We start from the raw sequence: 6,000 nt of genomic DNA, 5'->3' as shown, positions 1-6,000 counted from the left end.
TTCACTTTAGCAGTGATAAATTCATGAACTTCTTTGAGGAAAAGTTTATGATTATTAGAAAGCAAATTACGGACTCCTCTTTAAACCTGCGTATTCCTCCAAACCTCAGTTGTCCTGAGTCTGCACAACTCTGCCAGGACCTAGGATCAAGAGAGACGTTCAAGTGTTTTAGTACTATATCTCTTGACACAATGATGAAAATAATCATGGCCTCTAAACCTTCAAGCTGCATACTGGACCCTATTCCAACTAAACTACTGAAAGAGCTGCTTCCTGTGCTTGGCCCTCCTATGTTGAACATAATAAACGGCTCTCTATCCACTGGATGTGTATCAAACTCACTAAAAGTGACAGTAATAAAGCCTCTCTTGAAAAAGCCAAACCTTGACCCAGAAAATATAAAAAACTATCGGCCTATATCGAATCTTCCATTCCTCTCAAAAATTTTAGAGAAGGCTGTTGCGCAGCAACTCACTGCCTTCCTGAAGACAAACAATGTATACGAGGCTCTGCATCTGTCCTCGTGCTCCTAGACCTTAGTGCTGCTTTTGATACCATCGATCACCACATTCTTTTGGAGAGATTGGAAACCCAAATTGGTCTACACGGACATGTTCTGGCCTGGTTTAGATCTTATCTGTCGGAAAGATATCAGTTTGTCTCTGTGAATGGTTTGTCCTCTGACAAATCAACTGTAAATTTCGGTGTTCCTCAAGGTTCTGTTTTAGGACCACTATTGTTTTCACTATACATTTTACCTCTTGGGGATGTTATTCGAAAACATAATGTTAACTTTCACTGCTATGCGGATGACACACAGCTGTACATTTCAATGAAACATGGTGAAGCCCAAAAATTGCCCTCACTAGAAGCATGTGTTTCAGACATAAGGAAGTGGATGGCTGCAAACTTTCTACTATTAAACTCGGACAAAACAGAGATGCTTGTTCTAGGTCCCAAGAAACAAAGAGATCTTCTGTTGAATCTGACAATTAATCTTAATGGTTGTACAGTCGTCTCAAATAAAACTGTGAAGGACCTCGGCGTTACTCTGGACCCTGATCTCTCTTTTGAAGAACATTCTCAAGACCATTTCGAGGCCTGTTTTATTCCATCTACGTAATATTGCAAAAATCAGAAACTTTCTGTCCAAATATTATGCAGAAAAATTAATCCATGCTTTTGTCACTTCTAGGTTAGACTACTGCAATGCTCTACTTTCCGGCTACCCGGATAAAGCACTAAATAAACTTCAGTTAGTGCTAAATACGGCTGCTAGAATCCTGACTAGAACCAAAAAATTTGATCATATTACTCCAGTGCTAGCCTCTCTACACTGGCTTCCTGTCAAAGCAAGGGCTGATTTCAAGGTTTTACTGCTAACCTACAAAGCATTACATGGGCTTGCTCCTACCTATCTCTCTGATTTGGTCCTGCCGTACATACCTACACGTACGCTACGGTCACAAGACGCAGGCCTCCTAATTGTCCCTAGAATTTCTAAGCAAACAGCTGGAGGCAGGGCTTTCTCCTATAGAGCTCCATTTTTATGGAACGGTCTGCCTACCCATGTCAGAGACGCAAACTCGGTCTCAACCTTTAAGTCCTTACTGAAGACTCATCTCTTCAGTGGGTCATATGATTGAGTGTAGTCTGGCCCAGGAGTGGGAAGGTGAACGGAAAGGCTCTGGAGCAACGAACCGCCCTTGCTGTCTCTGCCTGACCGGTTCCCCTCTTTCCACTGGGATTCTCTGCCTCTAACCCTATCACAGGGGCTGAGTCACTGGCTTACTGGGGCTCTCTCATGCCGTCCCTGCAGGGGGTGCGTCACCTGAGTGGGTTGATTCACTGTTGTGGTCATCCTGTCTGGGTTGGCGCTCCCCCCCTTGGGTTGTGCCGTGGCGGAGATCTTTGTGGGCTATACTCAGCCTTGTCTCAGGATGGTAAGTTGGTGGTTGAAGATATCCCTCTATTGGTGTGGGGGCTGTGCTTTGGCGAAGTGGGTGGGGTTATATCCTTCCTGTTTGGCCCTGTCCGGGGGTGTCCTCGGATGGGGCCACAGTGTCTCCTGACCACTCCTGTCTCAGCCTCCAGTATTTATGCTGCAGTAGTTTGTGTCTGGGGCTAGGTTCAGTTTGTTATATCTGGAGTACTTCTCCTGTCCTATTCGGTGTCCTGTGTGAATCTAAGTGTGTGTTCTCTAATTCTCTCCTTCTTTCTTTCTCTCTCTCGGAGGAATTGAGCCCTAGGACCATGCCCCAGGACTACCTGACATGATGACTCCTTGCTGTCCCCAGTCCACCTGACTGTGCTGCTGCTCCAGTTTCAACTGTTCTGCCTTGTTATTATTCGACCATGCTGGTCATTTATGAACATTTGAACATATTGGCCATGTTCTGTTATAATCTCCACCCGGCACAGCCAGAAGAGGACTGGCCACCCCACATAGCCTGGTTCCTCTCTAGGTTTCTTCCTAGGTTTTGGCCTTTCTAGGGAGTTTTTCCTAGCCACCGTGCTTCTACACCAGCATTGCTTGCTGTTTGGGGTTTTAGGCTGGGTTTCTGTACAGCACTTTGAGATATCAGCTGATGTACGAAGGGCTATATAAATAAATTTGATTTGATTTGATAAAGATGCAGTCGATGATATAGAGTACAGTATATACGTATACATATGATATAAATAATGTAGGGTATGTAAACATTATATTAGGTAGCATTGTTTAAAGTGGCTAGTGATATATTTTACATCATTTCCCATCAATTCCCATTATTAAAGTGGCTGGAGTTGAGTCAGTGTGTTGGCAGCAGCCACTCAATGTTAGTGGTGGCTGTTTAACAGTCTGACGGCCTTGAGATAGAAGCTGTTTTTCAGTCTCTCGGTCCCAGCTTTGATGCACCTGTACTGACCTCGCCTTCTGGATGATAGCGGGGTGAAAAGGCAGTGGCTCGGGTGGTTGTTGTCCTTGATGATCTTTATGGCCTTCCTGTAACATCGGGTGGTGTAGGTGTCCTGGAGGGCAGGTAGTTTGCCCCCGGTGATGCGTTGTGCAGACCTCACTACCCTCTGGAGAGCCTTACGGTTGTGGGCGGAGCAGTTGCCGTACCAGGCGGTGATGCAGCCCGCCAGGATGCTCTCGATTGTGCATCTGTAGAAGTTTGTGAGTGCTTTTGGTGACAAGCCGAATTTCTTCAGCCTCTTGAGGTTGAAGAGGCGCTGCTGCGCCTTCATCACGATGCGGTCTGTGTGGGTGGACCAATTCAGTTTGTCTGTGATGTGTATGCCGAGGAACTTAAAACTTGCTACCCTCTCCACTACTGTTCCATCGATGTGGATAGGGGGGTGTTCCCTCTGCTGTTTCCTGAAGTCCACAATCATCTCCTTAGTTTTGTTGATGTTGAGTGTGAGGTTATTTTCCTGACACCACACTCCGAGGGCCCTCACATCCTCCCTGTAGGCCGTCTCGTCGTTGTTGGTAATCAAGCCTACCACTGTTGTGTCGTCCGAAAACTTGATGATTGAGTTGGAGGTGTGCGTGGCCACGCAGTCGTGGGTGAACAGGGAGTACAGGAGAGGGCTGAGAACGCACCCTTGTGGGGCCCCAGTGTTGAGGATTAGCGGGGTGGAGATGTTGTTGCCTACCCTCACCACCTGGGGGCGGCCCATCAGGAAGTCAATTGTAAATGAGAACTTGTTCTCAACTTGCCTACCTGGTTAAATAAAGGTGAAATAAAATGTTTTTTAAAGTCCAGTACCCAGTTGCACAGGGCGGGGTCGAGACCCAGGGTCGAGACCCAGGGTCTCAAGCTTGCTGACGAGCTTAGAGGGTACTATGGTGTTAAATGCCGAGCTGTAGTCGATGAACAGCATTCTCACATAGGTATTCCTCTTGTCCAGAAGGGTAAGGGCAGTGTGCAGTGTGGTTGCGATTGCATCGTCTGTGGACCTATTTGGGCGGTAAGCAAATTGGAGTGGGTCTAGGGTGTAGGTAGGGTGGAGGTGATATGGTCCTTGACTAGTCTCTCAAAGCACTTCATGATGACGGAAGTGAGTGCTACGGGGCGGTAGTCGTTTAGCTCAGTTACCTTGGAACAGGAACAATGGTGGCCCTCTTGAAGCATGTGGGAACAGTAGACTGGGATAGGGCTTGATTGAATATGTCTGTAAACACACCAGCCAGCTGGTCTGCGCATGCTCTGAGGGCGCGGCTGAAGATTCCGTCTGGGCCTGCAGCCTTGCGAGGGTCAACACGTTTAAATGTTTTACTCACCTCGGCTGCAGTGAAGGAGAGGCCGAATGTTTTGGTTGCAGGCCGTGTCAGTGGCACTGTATTGTCCTCAAAGTGGGCAAACAAGTTATTTAGTCTGCCTGGGAGCAAGACAACCTGGTCAGTGACGGGGCTGGTTTTCTTTTTGTAATCCGTGATTGACTGTAGACCCTGCCACATACCTCTTGTGTCTGAGCCGTTGAATTGAGATTCTACTTTGTCTCTATACTGATGCTTAGCTTGTTTGATTGCCTTGCGGAGGGAATAGCTACACTGTTTGTATTAGGTCATATTTCCGGTCACCTTGCCCTGATTAAAAGCAGTGGTTCGCGCTTTCAGTTTCACACGAATGCTGCCATCAATCCACGGTTTCTGGTTTGGGAATGTTTTAATCGTTGCTATGGGAACGACATCTTTAACGCACGTTCTAATGAACTCGCAAACCGAATCAGCGTATTCATCAATGTTGTCTGACGCAATACGAAACATATCCCAGTCCACATGATGGAAGCAGTCTTGGAGTGTGGAATCAGATTGGTCGGACCAGCGTTGAACAGACCTCAGCGTGGGAGCTTCTTGTTTTAGTTTCTGTCTGTAGGCAGGGATCATCAAAATGGAGTCGTGGTCAGCTTTTCTGAAAGGAGGTCGGGGCAGGGCCTTATATGCGTCGCGGAAGTTAGAATAGCATTGATCCAAGGTTTTGCCAGCCCTGGTTTTCGCAATCGATATGCTGATACAATTTAGGGAGCCTTGTTTTCAGATTAGCCTTGTTAAAATCCCCAGATACAATGCATGCAGCCTCAGGATGTATGGATTCCAGTTTGCAAAGAGTCAAATAAAGTTTGTTCAGAGCCATCGATGTGTCTGCTTGGGGGGGAATATATATGGCTGTGATTATAATCGAAGATAATTCCCTTGGTAGATAATGTGGTCGACATTTGATTGTGAGGAATTCTAAATCAGGTGAACAGAAGGACTTGAGTTCCTGTATGCTTTTGTGACCACACCACGTCTCGTTAGCCATAAGACATACGCCCCCGCCCCTCTTCTCACCAGAAAGATGTTTGTTTCTGTCGGCGCAATGCGTGGAGAAACCAGCTGGCTTCACCGACTCCGATAGCATCTCTCCAGTGAGCCATGTTTCCGTGAAGCAAAGAACGTTACAGTCTCTGATGTCCCTCTGGAATGCTACCCTTGCTCGGATTTCATCAACCTTGTTGTCAAGAGACTGGACATTGGCGAGAAGTATACTGGGGAGTGGTACACGATGTGCCCGTCTCCGGAGTCTGACCAGAAGACCGCTACGTTTCCATCTTTTACGAAGTCGTTTTTTTGGGTTGCCGGCTGGGATCCATTCCGTTGTCCTGCGTGAAAGGCAGAACACAGGATCTGCTTCGCGAAAGTCATATTCTTGGTCGTACTGATGGTGAGTTGACGCTGCTCTTATATTCAGTAGTTCTTCTCGACTGTATGTAATGAAACCTAAGATGACCTGGTGTACTAATGTAAGAAATAACACGTAAAAAAAAAAGACTGCATAGTTTCCTAGGAACGCGAAGCGAGGCGGCCATCTCTGTCGGCGCCGGAAGTATATGTTGATATGTGACAAAACAGATAATTCATCTGTAAAATGTAAAATGTATCCCATCCGAATAGGCCTTTTATGTCGACTACTTACTTTTATGTCGACTACTTACTTAATCCTCTTGCCCCCCTTGGTTGCATTATACTAC

Source organism: Oncorhynchus gorbuscha, linkage group LG01, assembly GCF_021184085.1.
Source record: "Oncorhynchus gorbuscha isolate QuinsamMale2020 ecotype Even-year linkage group LG01, OgorEven_v1.0, whole genome shotgun sequence".
Classification (NCBI taxonomy): domain Eukaryota; kingdom Metazoa; phylum Chordata; class Actinopteri; order Salmoniformes; family Salmonidae; genus Oncorhynchus; species Oncorhynchus gorbuscha.
The sequence above is the reverse complement of the archived record's forward strand: the minus strand, read 5'-3'. Positions refer to the sequence as shown.